Consider the following 17,539-nt stretch of genomic DNA (forward strand, 5'->3'; position numbering starts at 1 on the left):
GGGGAGAGGGAAACATAAGTGGGAGAGAAACATATAGAATGGTTGCCTCCCCCACCAGTCCATTAGGTGTAGGGATTGAATCTACAATACAGGTATGTGCCCTTCACCGGGAATCAAACCCAAAATCCTTCAGTGCAGTCCTGACACTGTAACCACTGAGAAACATTGTCCAGGGATGACTCTAGATTCTTAAGAATAGAGTATCATTATCATTTTAGGGTTTATTTTCCCGAAACAAACTAAATTTCCAAAATAAGTCCGATTTAAGTGTGTGAATAAAGCTAGCCATAGATGATTTTGTAAATATTTCCACTAAGTATGAAAGCTCTGGATTAGGGGGAAAAAAGTAGGAAGATTGATGTACAAGTGTTCTAGAGTTTGCTCTGTGGCTCTAGCTCAATCACTCCCAATGGTATCTGCAAGTTACCATCATTTTAGCAACTTAAAAAAATACTCTTATAAGGATCTCATATAGCAAATAGAATCGCAACTTTGGCAAGGAACATGGGAACAGGTAATTTTCAAAGTTCTCAAGGTGCTTCTAATAGCTATCTATGTTTTGAAACTACAGAGGTTCCAGACATATTTGTAAACTGTAGTTACTGAAATTCTTTTTCCCCCTTATCTCTTGATCCTATACAGATCCCTTGCTTAGAAAGACTTCATGTCTTATCTATTTTAGGATCTATAAACACATCAATTTCTCCCCTCCCCATTCATTATGCCCATCAGATAAAATTATCCTCTAAACTTCCTGTTATAGGACTAGCTTTGATGACCTCTGTGTGTGGCAACTTTTCAGTCAGTGCCAAGACATATAATGCCTCTGTGTCTTATCTCTCCTGAGATTTGTGTTCTCACATAGCAGTATTTAAAATACCCTGCTCAACATAGAGGAGCTGGCTGAGGCTGCACAAGTAAACAAGACATCCACAGTCTCCCTTTGTATTGTGTCTTCTTGAGGTGGGTAACATGGGGCATACATTGTTGTGCTTTTTGTATAGTATTGCTGTCAGGACTGCTCCAGCTCTGGTCCTTCCAGGAATAACTGTTCCTGGTTCTCAGAAGCATAAATTGAGCGTTCAAAATGGCATATATTCTTAAACACTCCAGGAGATTGAGCTTTTTTCACATGTATTGTTTAACATGCTTACTTTTAATGGATTTGGGTGCAGGAGGAAAAAAGGGAACAGTCTTCCCTAATGAAAAGTAAAGGGGGTTAGCCCTGGCCAGCATGACTCAGTGGTGGGAGTGTCAGACCCAATTACCCTCCAAAAGGGCCTTGGTTTCATTCCTGTTCAGGGAAATTTCTTGGGTTACAGGTTCAGTCCAGGCCCTGTCTAGGCACCAGCAGGAGACAACCAATAAATGTCTCTCCCTGGCACAGATGTTTCTCTCCCACAATCTCTGTCTCTCTCTCTGTCTCTCTCCCTTCCTCTCCTTTTTTATGGAAAATCAATAGAGAAAATATCCTTGGGTGAACATTGAATTTACAAAATAGTAAGAGATTTTAAAAATTCAGGAGTTAAGGCTGTTCTATCAAGTTGGAGGATCCAGGAAGTGGACTCTCTGGTTCTGCTCATTGAACTCTTTATGGGGCTGTGTCATAAACATTCTGGTTTATTTACACTTTCTAATGTGATCAAGTGACTAACTTCTCATTGAATATCAAAGCCCACTTTTTTTTTTTTAAATATATTTTATTGATTTTTTACAGAGAGTAAGGGAGAGAGATAGAGAGTTAGAAACATCGATGAGAGAGAAACATCTATCAGCTGCCGCCTGCACATCTCCTACTGGGGATGAGCCCGCAACCCAGGTACATGCCCTTGACCGGAATCGAACCTGGGACCTTTCAGTCCGCAGGCTGACGCTCTATCCACTGAGCCAAACCGGTTTCGGCGAAAGCCCACTTTTTTAATAATCATGTTGGCATCTCAATGTTCTCCTGGTGAGTACATTTTCCCATCCTGAATAGAGCATTTCTCATATCCTAGAAAATGCATATAAGTTCTGGTGCTATCCAGGAACAAAATTAATTGTTCCATTTTGTTTAGAATCTTTGAATCAAAATAGAGAAGAGTGTGTGTGCCCCTTTAAGATTATGTTGATGGATATTTAAAAATCCCTATATTGTAAAAGGTAAGAAACTCTATAGTGGATTTGAATAGCCACTGCATACTGGGGAAGGGAAATTCATCCTGTTTCCCACCTCTAGAGCTGAAGTACTTGAAGAATCCTTGTCTGTTTTAAAGGTCATATTTTCTAATGGAATTTGTTAGAATAATCTCCTTCAGGTCTGACATTTTCAATTATCAGTTTTAACTTCAAAGCCTTATGTTAGGCAAACCCTCAATGATATCTCTAGGGGCAATTCATCTGCCTTGAAATTGAGTTGTTTATTGTGAGGCAAATGCATGGACACTGGAAACAGCATTGAAATAATCAGTCTCAATTAATTCCCTTTATATTAAAATGATGTTAAAGAGTTATTAATCTTCCTGATTTTCAGTTTCTTCATCAAAAAATGTCAGTAACAAAATGATATCTTCAAATGGCAGTGTTGTCGGGTTTAAATAATGTGATGCTTTTTTAGGTACAGTTAGATCTGCTGTAGAGATCAGCATTGTTCCAAGTTTTGGCAATTTGACTTTCCTATCCACAGTCAATGCCAGAGAAGGCTCACTCATTCCTTGTTGTGTCCTCATTAAAAGAACTGAATTCATGTTTTCTCACAGCAGATGTGGAAATATCATTGGAGATACAAAGGTATTTAATGTCTTGTATTTGTATACGAAGTAAATTGGCTAAAATCTTTGATATTATGATGCCTGTAAAATACCTCTCACTTATTAGGAAACTGAGAAAACTTCTTTTCCATAAATTATTATAAAATGCTTGTTTTATGGGAAAAGGCTTGCAATAATAATGATTCCTTACATTAGAAAGTAAAATTGTAGGCTATTACCCTCTCCAGAGAAAATATAGAAATTTCAGCAATCCAGAACCACACATTTTCCTGCTTATATTACTTCCTTTTAATGAGCTGTATAGTACTCTACTGTCTGGAAGTATAAGAGATAATGCAATCTTTTATATTCCAGCACATACATATTTCCAACTTTTACAATTAGATTATGCATCAAAAAATAAATAACCTTATGCATATGCAATTTTATCAAGGACTTATATTAAAGAGCAATTTTTGATTCGCAGCAAAATGAAAGTTATGTACAGATTTTTCCTATATACCCTATCCCCCCGTGCCCTACACATGCATAGCTTTCTCCATTATCAACACCAACAACAGAGTGGTACATTTGTTATGATGATGCAAACACACTGATGCATCATATTCACACAAAGTCTATAGTTTACAATTCAGCAGTCACCAACCTTACGGACCTCACCGACAACCAGTCGTCTGTGAATCACCAGTTGCATGATAGTTTACTCTTGGTGTTGTATATTCAAATATATAATGGTATATATTCATCATTATGTTATTATATATTTTTACTGCCCTCGATGCCTCTGTGCTATACTTATTCATCACTTCATCACCCTACCATGATAACCACTGATCTTTCTACTGTCCTCATAATTTTCCCTTTTCCAGAATATTGTATTGGTGGAATTATACAGTATGTAGTCTTTTTCAGATTGGCTTAATTCATTTAGTAACATACATTAAAATTCCTCCATGTCTTCATGGCGTGATAAATCATTTGTTTATAGGTCTGAGTAACAGTCCATTGGATGGATGTACCAGATTTACTTATCCACTCACCTAATAATGGACATTTTGATTGCTTCCATGTTTAAGAAATTATGAATAAAGCTGCTCTAAACATTAGTGTGCAGGGGGGGGGGCATATATTTTCAACTCCTTTGGGTGAATACCAAAAAGCAAGATTACTAGTTTGCATGGTAAATAAGTTTAGTTTTCTAATACATCACCAAACTGTTTTCTAAAGTGGTTGTACTATTATGCATCCCCACCAACAGTGAAAGAGAGTTTCTGTTGCTCCATATCCTTGCAAGCATTTGCTATTGTCAATGTTGTGTATTTTGCCCACTCTAATAGGTATGTGGTGCATTTCTTTTTAGAATTTCATTCCTCACAGATGTATCAGGGGAGCACAACCTCACATGCTTATTTGACAGCTGTATACCTCTTTTTGTGAGGTGTCATTTTAACACCAAGTAGTTTGTTTCCATATTTCTGAATTTTAAGAGTTCTGTATATTTTGGTAACAGTCCTTTAACCAATGAATCTTTTGAAAATATTTTCTCCCAGTCTATGATTAGTCTTCTCATTCTCTGAATATTGTCCTTTGCACAATAAGAGTTTTTATTAAGTCTAGCTTATAAATTATTTCTTCTGTGGATCAAGCACATGACCATTCCCAAAGTCATCTAGGTTTCTCCTATCTCATTCAATAGGAGTTTTATAATTTTCATTTTACATTTAAGTCTGTGACTCATTTTCAGTTATTTTCTATGGTGAGTATAAGGTCTGTATTTACATTTATTTTATTGAATATGGATATCCAAGTTATTCAGGCACTATTTCTGAGAAAACTATCCTTGCTTCACTGTATTACTTTTGCTCATTTGTCAATATCAGTTGACTATATTTATCAGGGTCTGTTTCTGGGATCTTTGCCCTGCTCCATTAATCTATTTGTCTCTTTTGCCACTGATCACTGTGTTGATTATTGAGTTAGTGATAGTAAGCCTTGACGTTGACTAACATCAATCCTCCAACTTTATTCTTCTCGATCAATACTCTGTTATTCTGGGTCTTTTGCTTTTCCATAGAAATTTTAGAATTAGTTTAATAACATCCACCAAAAAAACTTGCTGGGATTTTGACTGAGGTTGTACTGAATCTATAGGACAATTTGGAAATAACTGACATCTTCACAATATTGAGGTCTTCCTATTCATGAACATGAAATATCCCTCCTTTAGTCCTAAGGCTAGTTAAATTAAAATTCACTCCTCGCTTTAGCACTTTTGGTTTGAACTAATTTTGTAGGCCTGAGTATCCACCGTGTATTTTATGTCAGCTTGGCTATACTGACTTCATCTTGTTTTCTTCACTTACTAGTATTCCTCAGACCAATGATAAAATATATAGTTTAGGCCATTGTACCTTGTGGTCTCAATTTCACTCCTGAGCCCTCTCTCTCTCATGATTTTAATATTTGCATACTGAACTTGAGCCCACGTTCCAAAGCTGGCTGCCTGTTATTAATCTGGGAGCTTTTTTAAATATTCATGGTGGTGAATTTGTACTATAGCTTTATGAAATGTCCCCATTGGGGGAAATTGGTAACTCTTAGTACTATTACTTACAGCTTTATGAGAATCCCCATTTACCTAAAAACACAAAACAAAAAACCAACAAGTTTAATAAACCAAATCTCCAATTGAGTTGCATGAGGTTCTAGTGTTGGAAAATATTAAGTGCCTAGGTATATATCTAATTACAGGTTCCAAAACTTATTATTTTCTTTCTTGCTTGGATTCTACTTTTTAACAACTTAGTAGATCGTAAAAAACTTTCACATCTCTTCTCCATTTTAGGGTTCAAAGCACTGTTTATTACTTTATCCCCACCCCATATTTCTGGGTATATCATAAAATCGTCCCAAACCCCCTACTGAGGGAATAATCCTATTGAGAATTATTTGAGTGGCACCTCTCACAAACTATTTTCTAGCCTCTAGGCAGAACACATAATACATCTGCCTTATGTTATTATGAGCCATCTATTTTAATCCCCATCAGGCTCCTCACCAGCAAGCCTTTAAAGCAGATCCCTTAGCTGGGTGAAGGTGGTTGACAAGGTGGGCAGTCTCTAGAGCTGTGGGCTTCAGGCACTGCGTTCTGTATCACCGAGGTTGGGTAGGGAATCTATGGTCTGGCCCTGGTACACAGCATTGCTGTGAGGCCTGCTCCATGTCAGTCCTTCCTGAAATGTTTCTATATTCTGAGGAAAAACGGAGATTCCAATGTGCGTATTTCTTTAAGTGGTGTCAGGCTTCTGAGGGCTGAGCCAAGGGATAGGAATGAACAGCTCCTTCTTAAGTGTGCTGAGGATGGTCCTGCTGTTTCTCTCAAGTCTCTAGGAGTCCTTCTGTTCACTTTTATGTCTCCTTGATCCTGTGGTTTGGGGTAAGAAAAAAGGGAATCTAGGGAAGTGGTAATTCCTCCACGTGTAGGAAACTATCACTTAGAGAAAATTTCTCTCTTTGTCAGGTGTTGTAAACACGTATTTTGGGTTTCTTCTACAGACTTGATAAAATGTCTTTCTTCTCATCATGGATCAAAGTTATTTTTATCATGGTCTTGGCATTTCCTCTTTATTCTGGTGAGTACTTTTCCAATTCTGGATGAAGCAATTTATACATCTTAAAAAATGCAGGAGACAACTTCTATTATCTTGAAAAGGAGCAGCTTGTTTTATTATGCTTGTAATACTTAAACTGGCAAAATGAATGTGCATGCTACAAACATCATATTAAAAATTACATCAGTGGATTGCTTTTTCTCATTTCTACCTTAGAGAGATGGAGGCAGAGAGCTTGGATAGAATGAGCAGTAGAACTTAGCTTTTTGTTCATTTATGACTAAAGGTATTTACTTAGTACTATTTTGGAGGTCAGATTCCATGTTTGCTAAATGCAGATTTAAGGGGGTAATGTTGTCTTTTACATGTAATATTCCAATATCATTTGTCATTTGCCAGTTCTCAGTGCACTAGAATCAAAACTTTGTATAATGGGAGAAATCATTGATCCCTTTTGCTGGAAATTTATTTTCCTTTAGTGCAAGGAGACTGATGAATTTGAGTAAAGTAGCTGTGAGTTGTTGAACAGACCCTGATATTAGAACTGGGTACTATTTCATTAAGTAGTAATTAATTTCTTCATGTTACATGACTTTATGCAAGGCATATTAAGTGGCATTAAGCCAGGCATTGCCTTTTCTTACTAGCATGTCTCTTTTATTTTTAAAAGAATAAAAAGAGTTTTGGTATTTTCAAGGAGAGACTAGTGATTACTGCACAACAATAAAATTACTTTTCACAGGTGAGAATAATTTGAATTATATTTCTAATTTGGAACTATTTTGTGAACTTACTATTTTGATATTATCACAAAGGCTCACCTCAGAAGTTGGGGGTCCTGAGTAGGCAATTTGTGTAGCATTTTGCTACTAAAAACAATAGAAAGGTTCTTTCTACCAGAGACTGATTGTTTTCCCCTCTTCTTCTAATTTTTACATTTTCTTTTGTGTGCTCATTACAGAAACTTCTTTAAAACCTCCTCCAAGAGAACAGGTAAGTAAGAACAAATAATTTGGAAATTGAAAATGGCAATCTTTCATTTTTTTTTATACTTTAAATTTTAACAGCAAATTTCACCAAACAGCCTGGGGGATGTTCAGTGGGTTAGTGTCAACCTACCAAACAATAATTCCCTGGTTCAATTCCTGGTAGGGCACAGACCAAGGTTGGGGGCTAAATCCCCAGAAGCCATGGATAGGAGGCAGCTGATGGATGTATTACTCTCTAGTTGATGTTTCTCTCCAGTCCCTCCCCCTACTGTTATTTAAAAAGTAATAGTAAATTCACTAAAAAATGTGGAACAAAATGACCCTTCAAATTTTTGTAAACTGTGCTATTATTGCCGTAACTGGTTTGGCTCAGTGTATAGAGAGTCGGCCTGTGGACTGAAAGTTCCGAGGTTCGATTCCGGTCAAGGGTATGTACCTTGGTTGCGGGCACATCCCCAGTGGGGGGGTGTGCAGGAGGCAGCTGATCGATGTTTCTCTCTCTCATCGATGTTTCTAAATCTCTATCCCTCTCCCATCCTTTCTGTAAAAAAATTAATAAAATATATTTTTTGAAAAACTGTGCCATTATTATGCAAATTCAAGAAAAAAATTAGCTAACCATATAAACCCTCTTGGTATTTTGAACAAGATAAAAATATCCCATTATTTCAAAGATTCCTTATTAGGTATCCCTGTTATTTGCAAGCATCTGATTAAGGTTACAGTGTGTTTGAGGTAGAATTGTGTATCCTAGCGAAACAAGATGGTTATAAAAATTATCCACTTAAAGGTAGATACAATAATAACTTTCATATTATATAGAGGGGAGAAGCATCTAAATTGATGAACTTTACAAAGACATTTCAAATGCCAGTCACATAAGGATACATTCCATATTATTTATCTATGTAAATTACCAATACTGCCATTACTAACCCTATTTTATATAATATAGATATGTAGATAGATATGCAAATATTAATATATGTGGATCTTTACATATGTGCTGATTATCTGAATGTATGATTCAGTACTAGTAAGACCATTAAGAAATATAAAGAAATTATTAAAATTCCATTGTACTGTTCCTTGTGGTATGAAATGGGGGAAATCTGATGCAGGTATGAGGAGAAGTGAGATGAGAGTGGCTACATTATAAAAATACATTCAAATTTGTCTTATTTTTTAAAAAAGATATTGGGTTTGTAAAAATATATCAATAATATTTTATGACTAAGTGGATGGTTTATTTTCAAGCCTCAATACAGAATATGTTCATTCCATTTTGATGCAAGGCATTTTGTACTAAGATTAAAGAACATTTTATTGAAAAAGTTCATTATCTGACAATTTTATGTTCTTCTTTTTGTTCAACAGCCAGACTGTGAAGCATTTAAGGATCGATTACATGTATGCACCAACAAAATGGACCCAGTCTGTGCATCCAATGGTCGTACTTACCACAATGGATGCATTTTCTGCACTGTATTGTTGTAAGAACACAAGGCTGTTTATTGGCTCTTACCCAGTAATGAAGAAACCAGCAAAAAAGGATAGGAAAACCCATGTTTGGACAGCCTGGGCACAGTATATATGGAAAAAAAATTATTCAATCTCAGTAAATGCCACAGAAACACATTGGCACCTTTCATGGCAGTTCTCATTTGCTAAAGCAGCTTGGCATTTGACCTCTCATATAATGGCTGGATATTCAGCAAATGTACAAATCAATTAACTTAATTTAATCATTCTATCACCAATACATTGAATGCTGAAGTCCACATGATAACTGATAATCTCTGAGATGTAGCTTCAAGCTACAGGGAGCATATTTGAGCAAGAAAACCTACTTGACAACAGAAATTTGAAATCCATCACAATAGGGATATTCATACTAAGAAGGGGCTCCTCTAATGGTCCACCTGATCTCCTGTACCCCATGATAGACTGACAACCTTCCTTAGAGAGCAAGGCAATCTAAGACACTTCTATGCAACCTCCTTTCCTATATGCTTCACTCCAAAGGAGTTTGCAGTCTAAAGGTTCAGACAGCCTTGCTAGCTGCCTCATTTTCTCACAAATTTATTTCCTCTTATTTGATACTACAAATGGGGTCTATTTCTACAGAACCACCAAAACAAACCTCTGCTCTCCCCAGTATGGGGGGTTCCAAGTTTATAGCCAAGAATGACTATGTAGGAAAAGTCAAGCAGCCCCACATCAGGGAAGGATATGTGCAGGGCTGGGAAGCACATGGGTTCCAACTGTGGAGGTGCAACAACAGCCTGTCCACACCATGCTCCTCATTTAGAAGCAGTTAGTGCAATAACCAGGCAATTTTAAATGCTGTTTATAATAACGTCTCTTTCTTTCTGTTTTTATTTACAGAGATATTGTAACACCATTTAAATTTTCCCATTATGGAAAATGCTGATTATGCCTGAGCTAAAAACTTCAATGGCTTTTAGGGCAATCTTATTTTGCAGTGGATTCTACAGCCAGAGTCTTTCCAATCCAGGTTTTAAACTCCTAGGTGACCAGACAAAGCCTTCCATGATATACAAGATGGGATATAGGGTGTTGAAAATTGTTTCCAAATCTACGAACCTTTGATTGGTTTTCTTTCTTTGTTCAAGTATTAAATAGCAAATGAAAAACTACCCTAATAATGTGTTTGATAATATAAAACCTAATTTACAATCGTAAATATTCCAACCTGTGCAATGTTAAGTAATACCTTTATTGAAATACTCCCTTTTTTGATTAGTGGGTTAAAGCACATGACGACTTTTCGTAACTATAAGTACATACTTTCAAAGATGAAAAGGTAACACATTTCTGGGGTGTTCAATAAAAGTGCAGACACTTGGGCTCCTCCTTAACTGAAAGAATCAAAACCTCTAGAAGAGGGATCTAGGACTTGAGTTATAACAAGTACCCAGGGTCAATCTTCCAATCATTAATATTAAGCAGTATGGATTTCTATTCTAAAACATAGGTCATTATAATTGAATGAACTGCAAAGTCTAGTCAAAGATATTTTATGATTTCTGAGGCTTGGGGGAAATTTATTTTTTATCATTGCCAAATCAGTCAAGACAAAGGTTGTGAGTGTACATGATATAATCTAGATCCAAGGCCCTTATTAGATACTAGAGGCCCGGTGCACAAAAATTTGTGCACTCGGGGAGGCCGGGGGGTGGGGTGGGGTCCCTCAGCCCGGCCTGTTCCCTCTCACAGTCTGGGACCACTCAGGGAATGACCACCTGCAGGCTTAGGCTGGCTCTCCAGGGGATTGGGCCTAAGATGGCAATCAGACATCCCTTTAGCAGCCCGGCAGCCCTCGGGGGATGTCCACTTGCCAGCGGGGAGCAGTCCTAAACTGCAGTCGGACATCCTCAGCGCTGCTGAGGAGGCAGGAGAGGTTCCCACCACCACCGCTGTACTGGCAGCCAACAGGCAGGCTTGTGGGTTAGCAGAGCTCCTCCCATGTGAGAGCGCCCTGACCACCAGAGGGCAACTCCTGCATTGAGCGTCTGCCACCTGGTGGTCAGTGTGTGTCATAGTGACCAGTCATTCCCGGTCTTTCTGCTGTTAGGGTCAGTTTGCATATTACCCTTTTACTATATAGGATAGAGGCCTGGGTGGGGGCCGGATGGTTTGCCGTGAAGGGTGTCCCGGATCAGGGTGTGGGTCCCGCTTGGGTGCCTGGCCAGCCTGAATGAGGGGATGATGGCTGTTTGCAACTGGCCACAACCCCTTCAGGGTGGGGGTGCCCACTGGGGTGCCTGGCCAGTCTAGGTGAGGGCTGAGGGCCATTTTCAGACTGGCGGGTGACTGAAGCTCCCAACCTCTCCTTTTTTTCTTTTTTCTTTTTATTCGGGGATTTATTTACCTTCTATGGCTGTCACAGGAGCTGAGAGCTGGCTTTAGCTCTGAGGCTCGGCTCCAGCTCTGAGACCATGGCTGCTGAAAGCAGGTATCTGGGATTTGTTTGGCTTCTATAATTGAAACACTGTTGCAACTCCAGCTCTGAGGCCCGGCTGGCTGAAAGCAGGTTTCTAGGGATTGTTTAGCTTCTATAATTGCAACATAGTTACTTAGAGTGCAGCTCAGATGCCGGCAGCAGCAGGCGGAGAACCTTGGCTTCCTCCATCATTGGAGCAAGCAAGCCTCCTATTCGCTTCAGGTGCCTGGCTGCCGTCCGCCATCTTGGTTGGCAGTTAACGTGCATATCGCCCAGATTAGCCAATGGGAAGCGTGTCAGAGGTATGGTTAATTACCATTTTTGTCTATTATTGGATAGGATATGACTTGCAAACGTTTTCTATGATTTTCAGGTTGTCTTTTTTTACTTTATGGATGTGCTTTTGCTGCAATTTTTACAAATTTAATTAATTCCAACATATCTACTTTTTTTTTCTTTGTTACTTGTACCTTGGTTGCTCGGTAAAAGAAACTGCTGGGTAATCCAAGCTTAAGAAGATCTGCAACTATTTTTATTGAAAATTTTAACACAAAATTTATCAAAACGTAGGACAGAATGGTTTTCATAAATAAAAGTACATAATTTCTTAAACCACGTTCAACAAAGAGAATCTAGCGAGCAAGGCAAATCCATTTGCCATAACCTACATTATCTACAAGACAATAATAACCATATGTTTTTACCCCAAGACTGGACTAAGAGACTATCAGATGTGGTTGTAAACAAGAATGTAATAAAGGGAAAAGAATGTTAGAGTAGAATAATTCATCCTCATCAAAGTAATAAAAAAAAGTGTACCACCCAATTATCAATTTAATGTTAAAAATTAACGATATTCATATATTCACATAGTGGAATGTTACACAGAAGTGAAAATAAATGAACTATATACAACACTAAATGTCAGTGTCTATAAAGTTCACAAAGGAGTATAAAAAGCAAGTCATGAAGAATACAGATGTTACTGTTTCCCTTGTGTAAATTACTAAGACATCTAAAATTAAATGTATATATAAACACATGTATAAATATGACATACATAAATACACATATATGGCATATCAAACCTAAACATATATATACACACACACACACACACACACACACACATATATATATATATAAATACTTGTATAACTATGAAATACATAAATCCTATATAATAAAAGCGTAGTATGGAAATTGTCCCCTCAACCAGAGTTCTTCTGGAAGTTGGACCAGGAGGCAGGACGGCTGGGGGAAGGGAGCAAGGCACTGGCACTGGCAGGAGGCCAGGGGAAGGGAGGGAGGCCCTGGCCAGCAGCGGCGGTGCCAGGAAAGGTGGCAGGCAGCAGGCAGCCAGGGGTAAGGGTGAGAATTTCTAAATTGGGCCTCTAGTCCATATGTATGTAGTGAATGTATGTACTGATCTTCGGGGAATCTATAGATGAATATAGGAAATAACAATCAGAAAATTCAGTTTGGTGATGTCTTCTGGTAAGGGGGGTGAGAGAGATATGATCTATTGGGGGAAGATCATGGATGTAGTTATGGATTAGCTATACACCTATATAAAAAGACTTTAAACCAATTAATCACTCTTTTCTTGATAGGAGGCTATATATTTTAATACTAATAATTTTAACAAAAATTAATAGAAGCTCATATACCAAATGCTACAATAGTTGCCTCTTGGTGTAATTATATGATTGCTTTTCCAGCTTTCTGAATCTTTCACCTTAAAAAGGAACATGTTTTTACTATAATAAGGGGAAAATGGCAGCCAAACAAAGCAACAAAATATCTCAAGTTTTTTAACACTAAATAATCTAATTTTACCTACTGAACATTCCTAATTCCAAACAGTAAGAGACAGTAAAATGTTCCCTCCATTTCCCAGTCTGATACTCTGAGCTTTATTAAGATCCAAACAAGAGCAGAAAGCTTCCTGGGTGGTCTCTCAATCAAGCTAAATGTCTGCATGCACAGCCATTATTGCTATCCATCCCACCATGCTCCCTGAACTACATAAGGGGCATATAAAATAGGCTGTTCTGAATCTGCTTGTTCCTTTACAAAAATCCTCTAACACCTGTGTATAGCAACTATCAACAAACTATACAGGACATGGACTATTGGGAAGTTTTGTGGTTTGGTGATGATCACCAAAACCTTCTCTTCATTCAAACTTAGGACACTTGGTTAGCACACAACTGGAAATCTTGTCCAACTTAATGTTTTCCATTTATCCAAGTGGTAGTGAATCAATTGTGCATATGGCACCATTCTGGTTATCACCAGAAAGCTTAGAATCTTCCAATGAAGTCTGTACCAAAAGTGCAGGGAACTAAGTGTCTTGATGGAGATATTCATAGGAGGGTGTAAAGGAGTTTGGAAATTGAACTTTTTCTCCCATCTGTATGATAAAAGAAATGGCCATTATTGACTACTGGGTATCAGTTGATTACAGAACTCATATTCGTGGAGGCACAGGATGCCATAATACAAAAATCTTGTGGCCTAAACCAAGCAGAGAGCTTTCGCTCCTTTGTCATACTGAGCCACTTTATGGACCTTTACTTTATTCACTGGCCCACTTCCTCTTAAAAGACCATCCTATTCAAGGACATACACCATGCTTTAAAAGATGCCTCACATAACCATCAATACAAATGTATGTAGGCAAGGGCACTTGAATTAAACTTATCCAGGGCATGAAAGCTCTAAATGTCACAACAAGAGTTATTTGTTCTACACCATAAAATGCACTTCTGAGACCTATAAAAATTTTAAAATAAACAGAGGGACATATTTTGTTCATGGTTGGAAAATTCAAAATAGTAAAGATGCCAATTTTTGTTAAAGTGACCTATAGAGTAAGAAAAAAATACTAAAACACTTTTCTTTCAAAATCCTTTGCTTTTCTGTAAATAAAAGCAAATTTATCTTTAATTTTATATGAAACTAGAGGCCCAGTGCACGAAATTCATGCATGGGGTGGGGTGTCCCTCAGCCCAGCCTGCACCCTCTCTAATCTGGGACCCCTCAGGGATGTCCCTAGGGGAGCAGACATAAGCCTCAGTCTAGCTTCCCTCTGCTTCCAAACAGGGGAAGGCACGCCCCCAATACCTCATCCACTGCTGCTGCCTCTAGCCTCCCTCTGTTGGGGGCAACAGGGCGATCAGGGAGAGGTGTTCCCCCATCACCCCAGCAACTGCTGCTGCCTTTGGCCTCCCTCTGTGAGGGGTGACTGAGCGATCAGGGGAAGGCGCTGCCCCCATCACACTGCTACTGCTGCCACTGACGGCCTTCACGGCAGCCTGCCCTTTGCCCTTGCAGTGGCTGCGGCTGCAGCCTGCCTCAGGGCAGCGGCCTGCCCTGGACCCTCGCAGTCACCGCCATTACTGCCGGTCCTCGGCCCTCACAGCCACCGCCACAGCTGCCTACCCTTGGCCCTAACAGCTACTGCAGCTTTGTCCGGAAGGACGTCCGGAAAGATGTCTAGAAGATGTCCGCTCTAATTACATATTACCCATTTATTAGTATAGATGACAAAGAACTAGAATGGCTAAAACAATTTGAAGAAACAATTTTTAAAAACTAAAACACCTCATTCCCTCTGCACCAAGTCTTCATATATGCTACTAAATAGCTACAATACTCAAGACCACATGCTCTTTATATATAATATATATTACATTCTCTTCTTTATCTTGATAAAGGTGTGTCAATTCTGTTTATTTTTGCAAAATATCAACTCTTAGTTGCACTGATGTTTTCTATTGTTCTTCTGGGGGCCATTTTATTTATATTTGCTCTGTTGTTTTGTTTTTTTCCTTCTGCTAACTTCGGCATCATATGTTCTTCATTTTCTAGTTAGTTGAAGTGTAAAATTAGGTCATATAAATGTGATGTTTCTTCTCCGTTAATGTAGTTTTTTTGATCTCTATAAACTTCCCTCTTAAAATTGCTTTTACTCTATCCCATATATTTTGGTACACTATTTTTCCATTTTCATTTGTTTCAAGGTATTTTTTATTTCCCTTTGATTTCCTCATTGACCCATTCATTGATCCATTTGTTCTCATGTTGTCAATATGCATGTTGTGTGTGTATTTGTGTGCTAGCTTGTGTGTATGTGTGTGTGTGTGTGTGTGTAATATAAAGAGCTTTCCAGCAACTTCTACTCTGGGTTCCAAGTTTGCTTTTCCTTTAAATATCCTACATGGGAAGGACTAGTATATCACAGACAACTCTGATGGTATCTTCATAAATAATTCAAAGAGCTAGTGTGAGAGTAATAGTCACTTTACTGCTATGTGGTCCCTTTACTATACTAGTTCCTTCAATTAAATTGACATAAAATTACTAATTATAGATGTTTCTTTCTAAAACCTGGGTTTCTTTACTCTGAAAACAGGAAGACAGAATCAGAATGACAAATGTCTACAAACTGTACAACTTAATTGCAGTTTTAATTTAATTCCCCAGCCCTTTCTCTCTACCGTCTAAGAAATTCATATCGATGCTGTGGCCCAGGCTTGGCAAAGCTAGATAGACCTGAGACTCGCTGGGAAAATTAAAAAAACCTACCATTGCCCAAGCCTTATTTATAAACACTAGTTAAACAGTCTTGGTGGTGAGGCTGAGCACCAAGGATAGGGTAAAGTTCCAATTGAACTACTGTACAACAGTCTCACAAGAAGTAACCATTAGGGGAACCTGGTCTAACTGGATCGCACTCCATTATTTCTTCTAATTTTATATCTACAATTTTCTTGAAGTAAACACAAACCAAACCAAACAACACAATTTAAGAATGAAAGGTTTCAATTTGAGTATAAGGAAATTCTGGCATTAAACACAATTGAATATATAAGTAAAATTACTCTTCTTTTTAAATTATCTTTTTCCTCTCCAATTAAATTGTCTGAAAACTTTCACATATCTTAGAAACTATAATAGGTTATATTATAACCTCCCTTTCCCATAACCTCTGTTTATCAAGTTGTCCCTAAGATTCCTCCTGAGAGATGATCTATTGGGAAGGCTTTATGAAGTATCTCTCATGATCTACTTTATAGCCTCCAGGGAGCACAGAGAGTAACTCTCTGCTTTGTCTGCCCTGGTTCTCCTGTTTTCCCCATTAAGTTCCTCACTTATATTCTCAAAAAAGTTACTTAATTGAATGAAAATATTGAAGAGAAATGGTGAGCCAGATACCCAAGTTTCATGAGCTGTTGGCCTGCCCTCGCTGTTATTTCTCTGGTTCAAGTAGATCAGGTGGGGAAATCTAGTAAGGCAGCCCTGACATGTAGCATTGCTATGAGCACTATTCCAAATAAGCACATTTCCTTAAGAAATTCCCTATGAGCTGAAATAGTGGATTGAGAAAGCAAGCACCGCCTTTTCCATGGGTAAACAGGGCTTTTCCCAGGGTTTCTCTCACATATCTATGGGGCCTGGGGACCATATGCTCTGTCTTCTTGAAGCTGAGGTTTGGGAGATGAAAGAACAAAATGGTTCACCTAAATTAGGAATCTAGGTGACTGAAAAGGTCCTTTACCAGTAAGAAATTTATCATGTGTAGAATATGGATTATCCTTTTCAAAAATTAAAAACTATTCTAAATGTTCCATTCAAAGACATAACAAAATGCCTCTCTTCTCATGGATCAAAGCTATTTTCATCATTTTCTTTGCATGTCCTCTTCATTCTGGTCTTGGATGAAACACTTCCTATAGCCTCAAAAATGCAGGAAACAAAAGGTGTAACTGATTTTATTAATTTGTGAAATTTAACCTGGTAAAGTGAAACTGAGCAAATTAGAAATACCTATTTCACATTTTAGTTGTAGATGGATTCTCCTGATTTCCCACATTAGAGAAGGAGAGACACCATGGTAGGCTAGAATGGACAATAGGTTTAATATTATTGTTAATCTAAACTTTAAATTCTTTCCTTTCTGGGGCTCACATTCCAAGGTTGTTAAATGCAAAGTGTGAGGAGAAATGGTCTCTTCTAGGTCTGGTATTGCTTGACAATCGATTTGAGGTTTGCCTGCTCTGACCCCAATATATCAAGGCCTTGGGTAAGGATAAAACTCATTGCTACTCTTGGTACCAAGTTATCTTCCTTAAAGCTTATGGTGGTCCTTCAATTTCTGAATAAGGTATTCCTGGAAAGTGGCACACAATTACAACCAACAGCTAATGAACGAAG

The 17,539-nt window shown here is 38.1% G+C and overlaps 1 long non-coding RNA gene across 1 annotated transcript; it reads left to right on the forward strand.

Annotated features, from left to right (window-relative positions):
- Positions 1–6,213: 6,213 nt before the first annotated feature.
- Positions 6,214–8,829, forward strand: LOC118658323. Its single transcript, XR_004968284.1, has 3 exons — positions 6,214–6,382; positions 7,323–7,354; positions 8,728–8,829. It is a non-coding gene; the product is annotated as an uncharacterized LOC118658323 (long non-coding RNA).
- Positions 8,830–17,539: the final 8,710 nt, after the last annotated feature.

The sequence above is a fragment of the Myotis myotis genome, unplaced genomic scaffold (genome assembly GCF_014108235.1).
Source record: "Myotis myotis isolate mMyoMyo1 unplaced genomic scaffold, mMyoMyo1.p scaffold_m19_p_6, whole genome shotgun sequence".
Lineage (NCBI taxonomy): Eukaryota > Metazoa > Chordata > Mammalia > Chiroptera > Vespertilionidae > Myotis > Myotis myotis.